The following is a 14155-nucleotide window of genomic DNA, read 5'->3' on the forward strand; positions in this document are numbered from 1 at the left end:
AATAGGCCCCTCCCCCCGAAGATCAGCAAGAAGAGCCAGCCAATACCAAGTTTACCAATAAATGAAAACAGCAGAACTCCAGGGCGCCTGGGTGGCTCAGTTGATTAAGCAACTGCCTTCAGCTCAGGTCATGATCCTGGAGTCGCGAGATCGAGTCCCATATTGGGCTCCCTGCTCGGTGGGGAGTCTGCTTCTCCCTCTGACCCTCCCCCCTCTCATGCTCTCTCTCTCATTCTCTCTCTCAAATAAATAAATAAATAAAATCTTAAAAAAAAAAGAAAACGGCAGAACTCCAGCACTAGGGGAACACTGCACATAGAATTCATGGCTTTTTCCCCATGATTCTTTAGTATTTCAAAGTTAATTTTTTAACTTTTTCTTTTTTCTTTTTTTGAATTTTATTTTTCCCCTTTTCAACCAACATTTTATCAATCGATTTTTTAAAAAATCTTTTTTATTTTTCATTTTTAGAGCCACATTCTATACCTTCATAGGAGTTACACATATTTTTGGTATATCTATCTATATCTATCTATATCTATATCTATCTATCTATATACATATATAAGTTGTTCTCTCTTTAAAAATTTGAGATACAGTTTCTTCTAACAGACAAAAATATACCCTAAATCTCTAGTGTATGGCTTTGTTCTAGTCTCCTGCCTGATCGCATTCTCTCCATTTGATTTTTTAATCCTCTTATTTCTTTTTTCAACCGACTTCTTATCAATTCCTTTTATAAAATATTTTATAATTTTCATCTTTACAGTCATATTCCATCCTTTCATCGTATCAACCCTTATTTTGTACATATATAAGTCTTTCTTTCTTTAAAATTTTGGAAGGCACTTTCTTCTAACAGACCAAAACATGCCCAAAATCTAGTGTGTGGCACTGATCTATGCACCAACCTGTTCATATTCGATCATATTCTGGGTTTTTTGTTTGTTTGTTTGTTTTTATCTTTATCTTTTTCTTTTTCTTTCCTTTTCTTTTTTACTTTTAAGATTTTATTTATTTATTTGACAGAGAAAGACACAGCAAGAGAAGGAATATAAACAGGGGGAGAGGGAGAAGCAGACTCCCCATTGGGCAGGGACCCCGAGATGGGGCTCGATCCCAGGACCCTGGGATCATGACCTGAGCCAAAGGCAGATGCTTAAGCAACTGAGCCACCCATCTGCCCCATTTTTCTTTCTTTTTCTTCTTTTTTCTTTCTTTCCCTTTCCTTTCCCTCAGTTTCAGGGCTCTTCTGATTTGTTTAGTGTATATTTTCCTGGGGTCGTTGTTACACTGTTAGCATTTTGTTCTCTCATTCATCTATACTCCTCTGGATGAAATGACAAGATGGAAAAAATCACCTCAAAAAAGAAAAAAAAAGAGCAAGAGCAGTACCGAATGCCAGGGACCTAATCAATACAGACATTAGACATTAGTAAGATGTGGGAACTAAAGTTCAGAAGGATGATTTTAAAGATACTATCTGGTCTTGAAAAAAGGCATGGAAGATATTAGAGAAATCCTTTCTGGAGAAATAAAAGAACTGAAATCTAACCAAGTCAAAATCAAAAACTCTATTAATGAGGTACAATAAAAAATGGAAGCTCTAACAGCTAGGATAAATGAGGTAGAAGAGAGAATTAGTGATATAGAAGACCAAATGATGGAAAATAAAGAAGCTGAGAAGAAGAGAAATAAACAACTACTGGATCACGAGGGCAGACTTCGAGAGATAAGTGATACCAGAAGATGAAACAATATTAGAATAATTGGCATCCCAGAAAAAGAAGAAAGAGAGAGAGGGGCAAATGGCATATTGGAGCAAATTATAGAAGAGAACTTCCATAATTTGGGGACAGAATCAGGCATCAATATCCAGGAGGCACAGAGAATCTCCCTCAAAATCAATAAAAATAGTTCAACACCCTGACATCTAATAGTAAAACTTATGAGTCTCAGAGACAAGAGAAAATTCTGAAAGCAGCTCGGAACAAGAGATCTGTAACCTATAATGGTAGAAACATTAGATTGGCAACAGACCTATCCACAGAGACCTGGCAGGCCATAAAGGACTGGCATGATATCTTCAGAGCACTAAATGAGAAAAATATGCAGCCAAGAATCCTATATCCAGGTAGGCTGTCATTGAAAATGGAAGGAGAGATGAAAAGCATCCAGGACAAACAAAAACTAAAGGAATTTGCAAAAAAAAAAAACAAAAAAAAACAGCCCTACAAGAAATACTGAAAGGGGTTCTCTAAGCAAAAAGACAGCATAAAGGTAACATAGACCAGAAAGGAACACAGAAATATACAGTAGCAGTAACCTTACAGGCAATACAGTGGCACTAAATTCATATCTTTCAATAGTTACCCTGAATGTAAATGGGATAAATGCCCCAATCAAAGGACACAGGCTATCAGATTGGATTAAAAAACAAGACCCATTGATATGCTGTCTGCAACAGACTCATTTTAGACCCCAAAACACCCCCAGATTGAAAGTGAGGGGATGGAAAAAAAATTTACCATGCTAACGGACACCAAAAGAAAGCTGGCGTGGCAATCATCATATCAGACAAATTAGACTTTAAACCAAAGACTATAATAAGAGATGAGAAAGGACACTATAACCTACTTAAAGGGTCTATCCAAGAAGAACTAACAATTGTAAATATCTATGCCCCTAACATGGGAGCAGCCAATTATATAAGGCAAATAATAACAAAAGCAAAGAAACACATCGACAACAATACAATAATAGTGGGGGACTTTACCAACCCCTTCACTGAAATGGGCAGATCATCTAAGCAAAAGATTGACGAGGAAATAAAGACTTTAAATGACACACTGGACCAAATGGACTTCACGAATATATTCAGAACATTTAATCCCAAAGCAACAGAAAACACATTCTTCTCGAGTGCCCATGGAACATTCTCCAGAATAGATCACATCCTAGGTCACAAATCAGGTCTCAAACTGTACCAAAAGATTGGGATCATTCCCTGCATATTTTCAGACCACAATGCTTTGAAACTAGAACTCAATCACAAGAGGAAAATTGGAAAGAACTCAAATACATGGAGGTGAAAGAACATCCTACTAAAGAATGAATGGGTCAACCAGGAAATTAAAGAAGAATTTAAAAAATTCATGGAAACCAATGAAAATGAAAACAGAAGTGTTCAAAATCTTTGGGATACAGAAAGGCAGTCCTAAGAGGAAAGTATATAGCAATACAAGCCTTTCTCAAGAAACAAGAAAGGTCTCAAATACACAACCTAACCCTACACCTAAAGGAGCTGGAGAAAGAACAGCAAATAAAGCCTAAGCCCAGCAGGAGAAGCGAAATAAAAAGATCAGAACAGAAAGCAATGAAATAGAAACCAAAACAATAGTAGAAAAGATCCACAGAACTAAGAGCTTGTTCTTGGAAAGAATTAAAAAGATTGATAAACCCCTGGCCAGACTTATCAAAAAGAAAAGAAAAGCGACCCAAATCAACAAAATCATGAATGAAAGAGGAGAGATCACAACCAACACCAAAGAAATACAAAATTATAAGAACATATTATGAGCAACTATATGCCAGCTAATTAGATAATCTGGAAGAAATTGATGAATTCCTAGAGATGTATCAACTTCCAAAACTGAACCAGGAAGAAACAGAAAACCGAAAAGACCTATAACCACTAAGTCAATTGAAGCAGTCATCAAAAATCTCCCAACAAACAACAGCCCAGGGCCAGATGGCTTCCCAGGGGAATTCTACCTAACATTTAAAGAAGAATTAATCCTATTCTTCTGAAAGTGTTCCAAAAAATAGAAATGGAAGGAAAACTTCCAAACTCATTTTATGAGGGCCGCATTACCTCATTCTTCAAACCAGACAAAGACCGCATCAAAAAGGAGAATTACAGACCAATATCCTTGATGAACATGGATGCAAAAATTCTCACCAAATATACTAGCGAATAGGGTCCAACAGTACACCACGACCAAGTGGGATTTATCCCTGGGCTGCAAGGTTGGTTCAACATCCGCAAATCAATCAAAGTGATACAATACATTAATAAAAAAAAAGAACAAGAATCATATGATCCTCTCAATAGATGCAGAAAAAGCATTTGAAAAAGTACAGCATCCTTTCTTGATCAAAACCCTTCAGAGAATAGGGATAGAGGGTACATATCTCAGTATCATAAAAGCCATTTGTGAAAAACCCACAGCGAGTAGCATTCTCAATGAGGAAAAACTGAGAGCTTTCCCCCTAAGGTCAGGAACACGGCAAGAATGTCCACTATCACCACTGCTATTCAACATAATATTAGAATTCCTAGCCACAGCAATCAGACAACAAAAAAATAAAAGCATCCAATTTGTCAAAGAAGTCAAACTCTCTCTCTTTGCACATGAAATGATACTGTATGAGGAAAACCCAAAAGACTCCACCCCAAAACTCCTAGAACTCATACAAGAATTCAGTAAAGTGGCAGGATATAAAATCAATGCACAGAAATCAGGGGCATTCCTAATCACCAACAAGACAGAAGAAAGAGAAATTAAGGAGTCAATCCCATTTACAATTGCACCCAAAACCATAAGATACCTAGGAATAAATCTCACCAAAGAGGCAAAGGATCTGTACTCAGAAAACCATAAAATACTCATGAAATAAATTGAGGAAAACACAATGAAATGGAAAAACGTTCCATGCTCATGGATTGGAAGAACAAATATTGTGAAGATGTCACTACTACCTAGAGCAATCTACACATTCAATGCAATCCCCATCAAAATAGCATCCACTTTTTTCAAAGAAATGGAACAAATAATCCTAAAATTTGTATGGAACCAGAAGACACCCCGAATGCCAGAGGAATATTGAAAATAAAAGCAAAGCTGGTGGCATCACAATTCCGGACTTCCAGCTCTATTACAAAGCTGTCATCATCAAGACAGTATGGTACTGGCACAAAAGCAGACATATAGATCCATGGAACAGAATAGTGAGCCCAGAATTGGACCCTCAACTCTATGGTCAAGTAATCTTCAACAAATCAGAAAAGAATGTCCAATGGAAAAAAGACAGTTTGTTCAACAAATGATGTTGGGAAAATCGGACAGCCACATGCAGAAGAATGAAACTGGACCATTTCCTTACACCACACACAAAAATAGACTCCAAATGGCTGAAAGACCTCAATGTGAAATAGGATTCCATCAAAATCCTAAAGGAGAACACAGGCAGCCACCTCTTTGACCTCAGCCGTAGCAACTTCTTTCTAGAAACATCTCCAAAGGCAAGGGAAGCAAGGGCAAAAATGAACTATTGGGACCTCATCAAGTTAAAAAGCTTTTGCACAGCAAAAGAAACAGTCAATAAAACCAAAAGACTACCGATGGAATGGGAGAAGATATTTGCAAATGACATATCAGATATAGGGCTAGTGTCCAAAATCTATAAAGAACTTCTTAAACTCAACACCCAAAGAACAAATAATCCAATCAAGAAATGGGCAGAAGACATGAACAGACATTTTTCCAAAGTAGACTTCCAAATGGTCAACAGACACATGAAAAAGTGCTCAACATCACTCAGCATCAGGGAAATCCAAATCAAAACTTCAATGAGATATCACCTCAAACCAGTCAGAATGGAGAAAATTAACAAGTCAGGAAACAACAGATATTGGTGGGGATGTGGAGAAAGGGGAACCCTCCTTCACTGTTGGTGGGAATGCAAGCTGGTGCAGCCACTCTGGAGAATAGTATGGAGGTTCCTCAAAATTTGAAAATAGAGCTACCATAGGATCAGCAGTTGCACTACTAGGTATTTACCCCAAAGTTACAAATGTATGGATCCAAAGGGGTATTTGCACCCCAATGTTTATAGCCACAATGTTCACAATAGTCAAACTATGGAAAGAACCAATATGTCCATCGACAAATGAATGGATAAGGAAGAAATGATATATATATAGAATGGAATATTATGCAGCCATCAAAAGGAATAAAATCTTGCCATTTACAACAATGTGGATGGAACTGGAGGGTATTATGCTGAGTGAAATAAGTCAGTTAGAGAAAGATATGTATCATGTGACCTCACTGATATGAGGAATTCTTAATCTCAGGAAACAAACTGAGGGTTACTGGAATGGTGGGGGGTGGGAGGAATGGGGTGGCTGGGTGATAGACATTGGGAAGGATATATGCTATGTTGAGCACTGTGAATTGTGTAGGACTGTTGAATCATAGACCTGTACCTCTGAAAAAAATAATACATTGCATGGTGTTAAAAAAAAAAAGAAGAAGAAGAACATAGCAGGAAGGGCAAAATGAAGGGGGGAATTCAGAGGGAGAGACGAATCATGAAAGACTATGGACTCTGAGAAACAAACTGAGGGTTCTAGAAGGGAGGTGGTGGGGGGATGGGTTAGCCTGGTGATGGGTATTAAAGAGGGCAGGTACTGACTGGAGCACTGGGTGTTATACACAAACAATGAATCATGGAACACTGCAAAAAAAACTAATGGTGTAATATATGGTGATTAACATAACATAAAAAAATGTCTTCTTCATCGCTTTGACTAAAATGATGAAGTGAGGATTTAAGGATAGGGTACCAGTTGACATTATGAGGGCAACTTTTCTTTTTTTCTTTCCCTTTTTCTTTTCTGAGGCCATCCCTCAGTTATTAATGAGTAATGGCTGTGGGAAAATTCAGCTGTCCTCTTCCCAAAAGCTCACCCAATTGTGGAAGAAAAATCTCTTAGCAAAACCTGATAATAAGAGGAAGAGTTCTCTCAGTTGGAATCAGAGGTAGGATAATATGGCTGACTATTTTTTGTTTTTAAGTACATGCCAAGAAAAATATGTGCAAAAATCTGTATTTCCCCCCAAAAAATGATTCAGTCATTGATGACAGTCTATGCTACCTTATTTCATCTTTTCATACCCATGAGGTTTTTTTTTTTTTAACTTTATTAATGTTAGGAGAACATAGATCCATGCCCTTCATTCTGAAATAACAATAGATAGATTATATCCTTAAAAAGCAATTTTCATGGGCGCCTGGGTGGCTCAGTTGGTTAAGCGACTGCCTTCAGCTCAGGTCATGATCCTGGAGTCCTGGGATCGAGTCCCACATCGGGCTCCCCGCTCGGCGGGGAGTCTGCTTCTCCCTCTGACCCTCTTCCCTCTCGTGTGCTCTCTATCTCTCATTCTCTCTCTCTCAAATCAATAAATAAAATCTTTAAAAAAAAAAAAAAAAGCAATTTTCATGATGATATTGGGATTTAACTAAAATAAGTTGAATATGGGGAGCCTGGGTGGCTCAGTTGGTTAAGCGACTGCCTTTGGCTCAGGTCATGATCCTGGAGTCCCGGGATCGAGTCCCTGTTCAGCAGGGAGTCCGCTCCTCCCTCTGACTCCCCCCTCTCATGCTCTATCTATCTCATTCTCTCTCTCAAATAAATAAATAAATAAAATCTTTAAAAAAATAAAATTAAATAAGTAGAATATGATTACGATCATTGTTATTCTCTGGCTGGATATATACAAGCCAAGAAATAGGGATGATTTCTCTCTCAGCCCAAACTTCACAGCATGTTATCAACTTAAAACCTAACAACCAACCTTCTATATTTTGTTAGAGAATAAGCAAGAAGGCAGCAAGAAAGTATGACGGAATGATAATGATGATGGTTACATGATTTCTATAATAAACAGCATAAACATCCAGTATCCCACTATGATTTAGAGGCTTGGTCCCTGGTTAGTGCTTTCATCTTTAAAGAAGACTTCATATTTAAGGCTAAAGATGTATTAATACAAATGGATTATTTGGTAAGTTTCTTTTGGCCTCTGAATTTTAAAACACAATTTTTGAATCCATTTATTCATGTCCTGTATAAACCAATTCCTTCACTGACAAATCCAGACGACCCTACATTCCCAAGTCACTTTTAGCTACTTATTCCTGTTAAAGGAAACAGGAATGTGGCTTTTCCTTGATTTTTCCACCAATTCTCACAAGAAGCATTTGTGTATTAAGCAGACTTTATTGAAAATTTAGGATGATGGAATGGGTTTACACCATGAGAACAGAAAAAAATTAAAAATGAACATCAGATTTCCATGTGACTAAAACCCTTTAGCTGTAATGGTATTTGGAATTATTCATTTGCCTCAAGTTGCCATGCTTCTACCACAAAATCTTTCTACATTGTGTGACTTCTTTCTCCATTTTCTTTTCTTCTTCTCTTCCTTGAGCTCCTGACACTCAAAATCTATGTTCATTCCTTATGCAGGTCAGTTTTCTTATTGTCTCCATCCAAACCACTTGCTCAATAACTACCTTCTTTTCTCAAACTATTTTTCTTAAAAAAAAAAAAAAAAAAAAAATTCAACTTTGAAGAGGAACTCTTGATAGTAGCTGTATATATATATATATATATATATATATATATATATATATATATTTCTCCTCCCCACCTGCTACAGCTTTTTCAAAAAAGGCTTCCTTCAATGAAATTAGATAGAGTAGCCTTTTGTGATTTATATTCTATATATGTAATTGGAATTATGACTTCACATCAAATAATTTTAATATATGGCCATATTAAGGAGGAAAGAGGTATTCAATAGGAAAACTAATAGTCAAATAGTAAATACAATATAATGTTATTAAAAATCTGGTCAGTACATCTTTACTCTTTAATTGTACAAATGTATGATGAGGCTATTAATAATACACATTGATCCATTTTTATTAAACTTTGACAAAGAATTAATTTTGCCCTAGTATAATCAATACCTTTAAACAGAACCAAACTCATATATGGTATTGATTTCTAGGGAGGGAATAGACATTATGTTTTTGCTTAGGGGAAAAAGCTCAATTATCCATAACCTGGATTTTAAAATATACTAATTCACTTTTTTCTAGAAAGAGACATGGGGGAATTTCTAGTAATATTGATTTATAGAAAATCTCATACAAGAACATTTTTGGAGGGGAGAGAAACTTTAAAAATAATCTTTGATTCCTTTGTAGCAATTAGGGGAAAGCTTTGCCTGTACCAGGTGCTAAATGTATGTTAGTGAAAGGAAAACATTGGGTCATTTGGTTGCATGGAATAGATAACCTGGCCAACATAGCTAAGTAACAGTCTAAGAAAACACCAAGTCCCAGGATTTGGGCTGGAATCCTGTCATGCTTGAGAGAGCTCCAGTAACAAACTACCTTGTCTATCTTTTTCAGGGGACACATAATATTTCCTCACATGTGTTCTGTTTCTTTCTAAAACCAGCTTCCATATACTTATCACACCTTTCTTTTTTATCCCTTTAAATTTTTTATTGTTATGTTAATCATCATACATTACATCATTAGCTTGTGATATGTTCCATGATTCATTGTTTGTACTTATCACATCTTTCTAGCTGTAGTTTACATAAGGCTTAGATTTGCTACCATCTCTAAGGCTCTATATCTTATAGCAATTTTGATGTGTTCTACTCTCTTCTACCCCTGCTTCCAACTGACTTTTTCTGTTTTTTAATTAAAAGTTTCTTCAATGGTAAATTGCCTTTTTTGTTTTTGTTTTGGCAATTCATGGGTCGTACATCATTGGCAGGACTATGTACAGACTGATTTTCTTGCATTAGATGACTCTGATCCCTCCACTTGAAACTGGAGGAGTAGATCATGTGTTTTGTCAGATTTCCCTTAAAAGAGAGTGTTGTCAGAACAGGCAGTATGACATCTCTCAGGAGAGCAAATTACTATGGATTGATCTCTGATCAATAAAAGCGGTATGTTATACCAACCAGAAACCAGAGGACATTGCCTTGTTCAGATTTTTAAATTGAACCAAATAACCATGGCTATCTAACACATATGGGTAACATTCATAAATAGAATTCTCTTCTTGTTCCCTACCTCCCACCTCTTTCACACCTACTGTCAGTCACTGAATCAAATCATCTCAAGTAAGTAAGTGCAGTGACACAGCAGAAGAGGGGTATGTACAACAGGGGCTGTGCTGGGGTTGGAGAGCTCACCCATCAGGCTGCACATGCATAATAATCAGTTCATTTTGATATGCCTGACATCATAGCAACGTCTCCTGAGGAAACCAGAGGGGGAGTTTGGGGAAAATTAATATGACCTTTAATAGATGCCTAGAGAATACCTCCCCTTCTTTTTCTCTGTCAATGGAGGGGATAAAAGACTATGTTAATTACATATTTGTTCCTTCTCTGTGGAGTTTGCATGACAGCAAGTCTGTTCACATGTAGAGATCAGGAGGTCTACTAAGGAAAATGACAGAGAGCAATTATGCAGAAGATAAGTTCATGCTGAAAACACTAACTGGTAAAAGCATGGATATCTGAAATATATGTTTATATCAGTCATATATTTGATTTTCTTTCTCTAAGATAGTGAAATTCAATTGGTCAGGTGGGGAGAGGGTGAGTATAATTAATTCCATAAAGGGCAGGTAAAGCATACATATTTGTTTTTCATATTCACACAACACACTCACAATGCAGATGGCTTGAAGAAGTATTTATTCCTCAAGCAGATTGATCTGTATGCCACTTAGTATATGTCCTTTTATCTAGTAGCTATCATTAACTAAAAAGCAACCACATAATGTATTCAAATGAGCATGCAAAACAAATACCTACTGCTACCAAATATAGAAAATGAATGCAATAGTAGAGGAAAGAGTGTCTCATCTGTGCCAGATATGAAAACAACAACAACAAAAGAAAACAAGAAATAAGAAAAAAAACTTCTTTGTACTGAGCTTGGGAGTCTCTCCCCAGGACTAAGCTCAACATTTTCTAGCGATGCTAAGGATAGAAACAACCAGCTCTTGAACTTTGAAGTAATTGGTTCACAGCTGTGCTTATACTGAGATGGAAATATGGAAATACATTTGTACAGAGGAAGGCTTTTTTTTTTTGGTGGTTGTAATGAGAAAGTTGTCAAATTAAACCCAAACTGCTATAAGTAAAATAAATTACATGTGGAAATTCAATTTCTGATATTTGCATTGCATGGGTACATGTACTATGATATTTCTAAAAAGAATTCTTTTGTTATTCAAAAGTTTAGTTTTAAGGAAGCAAAAGTGACCTAAAGTGAGTTGTAGATATTTTTGTACCATAAATACGTAAGACATCATACCAATGCAACATGGCTCACTTCAGCATTTCTTAAATGCAAGTGTTCTTAGGGAGGGACACAAAAGGAGGCTGCATTTCTAGCTACCAAAGTGTTTGAAATATACTTAAGAAGGCAAGATTAGCACTTCTGAAAGAGGGACATAATAGAATACATAGATAATCAGAAGAGAAAGCTCAGTGAGGGCTGAAATAATAAGAAAAGTCTTTGTTGGGAAGATAAGGGTTTAAGATAGTGGATATAGAGTTAACACAAAGGCAGAAGGAAGATGTTTTAGGGATATATCATATAAAGTCCATCAGCAAAAACTGAACATGTGTGTAAGAAGAGAAGAGGATGAAGTCTAGACAGCGGGAGCATGGTTTTTAAAGGGACTAGTAAGAAGCTGGACCAGATAGAAATTGAGGTATACATTGGACTATGTTCAGCAGGAGCTGCAAAGAGAGCTTTGGTTCTATAGGGCTCCTGAGAAATCAGGAGGTATTTATAAACTTCAACAATGCAATCATAGGTGGACACGTGTTGTGGTGGGGCCAGGACTTGTCATAAAGTAAAAAAAAAAGCTCTAGCCTGGAAATGTGACAAAGGTCCGTAATGTGATTCCAGCTTTCTGACTAACATGCTGTATGATCTTGAACATGCCCCTTGGTTACTTAGCTCACATACAGTTGATGGAAACTTTCAACTCTAATCTTTACATCTATTTTACTATACACTCTCAGGATGTCCAAAACAAAAGAAAGATACTAATTTGTTATGTGCCTGGAAAATGATTACTGTAACTAAGATAATTAGGAAATTCTAATTTTTGGCTTCTATAGCTTTCAAGAGAAATGGCACATATTTTAGTACCTTAGTATCTAATGGTGAAGGAGAAAAAGTGTTGATGAACTAGAATATTTCGAAGTCCTTTCAATCCTCAATTGGGCATTCCACCAGATTAGAGGAAGGAGCTGTGATTAAACTAGTCTAGGGCCCAGTAGTATCTGGCCCACAGAAAATGCTTCACTTGCTATGTGTTGAAAGAATTTGCCTAAGTGCATCTGTCCATAATGTATACTTTGATTTAGGCCTCTTTCTTTATTTTTTTAATTTATTAAAATCTCACTCCCAGATGATAATTCAATAATAGTTGCTTTGAAAATAAAACTCACATACTCTCAATTGTGTCTGTACTTCAGGAATTTACAATTAAGACACCTCATATATGAATTAAACAAAGAACACACACACAAAAAAACACTGAAAGAGCCAATAAAATATGTATTTATGTTAGGTACAAGTGATAATCCAGGACTCAGACCAGAGGGATCCTGCAGCAGTGCTTATGTGCCTGCTAAGGACTGCTCCTGTGTTTGGTAGTTTTATGGGTCCAATGAGCACAAGCACATTGGCTTTCAGAGCAAGATGTTTTGGGCACCCACCCCAACCATGGGTTGGGGTCCTAAAATTTGGGGTGCTAAATGTGGGGTTCAAACTCTTGACTTTTTAGGGAGAAGCTGGGACTTGGGAGTTCCCTCCCAATTGTATGGCCCTGTGTTGAAGGTGAGCTTTATGGCAAGCATGTGTCTCAGCCTTTTCTACCTATCTTGTTGTAGGTATTTTCCCATGTGCCCACTATAGAGAAGTCACCAAGCTGGTATAGGATTTCTTTCAGAGCCTCAGGCGTAGCTGTACATTTGGTATGTCTGTGGAAGGAGTGGAGTTCAGGAAGCTCCTATGTTGCCACCTTGCTTGACCTCTTCTGGATAAGTTTCTTTATCTCTCTGTGCTTCTGTTTATTCAGTCTGTAAAATGGATCTGATCATGGTACCTTTCCTAATGGACAGGTATAAAAGATAATACACTCAAATCTCTGAGCACACTGCATGACACACAGAAAGCATTTAAAACATAATAGCTTTGATGATGATGATGATGATGATGATGATGAGGAGGAGGAGGAGGAGGAGGATGACTACTATTCTCATCCCATGTTCAGAATTGCAGAGAAAACATAAGTTTGTTCAGAATTTTAGCAAAAGCCTGCACTCTCTGAGGTATCTTTAAGGATGAATACGTGATACTACTTATGGTGAGAAATCAGCTTTAACCTACCAACATGGGCATAGAAGTCAAAAAAGTCATCATAATAATTTTAAAACAAACCCTTGTGTAGGCACAGTAAGTGGAAATGTAATCTTATGTTTCAGTTTACATGTTGAGTAAAAGGCATCTGTTTCAAAAGCAATGGCTCACTAGTCTATATGCTTTTAATATGTGCTCATCTTTCAGTCAAATGCAGTTCCTAGACTAATATTAATATTCCCCAAATGACAAAATTGTGTCAACTGGAAATTTGGTTTCTGCCTGATATTCTGTGTTAGTTTTGCTATTTTAGACTCAAATAAGCAGTTTGAAAAAGCCTTAAAAAGTCATTGTCATTCCTGATTGCAGTTCATATTGCATTACCTGTAGAATTTCATCCCCAGTTGAATTACTCATCACCAATCTGATCATTCTTCCATAATTAGACTCTTTGGGTGAAGGATAAACTCTGAATATTAATACCAGAAAACTAGATTTAGAACAAAGAACAGGGTGGAAGACAATTTTGGAATCTATCATTAGGGTTTTTAGCTTTATAGTCATAGAAATTATTTCTCACTATGTGCTTTTAGTGGGTAAACAGTCTATAATAGATAGCAACAAACTCATTTTTTCACTTATATTCAGTTAAGACATTTTCCTACTAAACCTTCTTGAATTGGTCTTCCCTGGAATAGTCTTTTGGATGTGGCATTTATTTTAAACTAAATAGTCAATATAGAGGCCCAAGGAATTTAACAACATTAAAGTAAATAATAAATTATTTTGACCACATATTAAGCATAGCAACCACATATTCAATCTTTCTTTCTTTCTTTCTTTCTTTCTTTCTTTCTTTCTTTCTTTCTTTCTTTCTTTCTTT

This window comes from Callorhinus ursinus, unplaced genomic scaffold, assembly GCF_003265705.2.
Source record: "Callorhinus ursinus isolate GAN/ISIS: 27379988/994484 unplaced genomic scaffold, GSC_fseal_2.0 scaffold39, whole genome shotgun sequence".
NCBI lineage: Eukaryota > Metazoa > Chordata > Mammalia > Carnivora > Otariidae > Callorhinus > Callorhinus ursinus.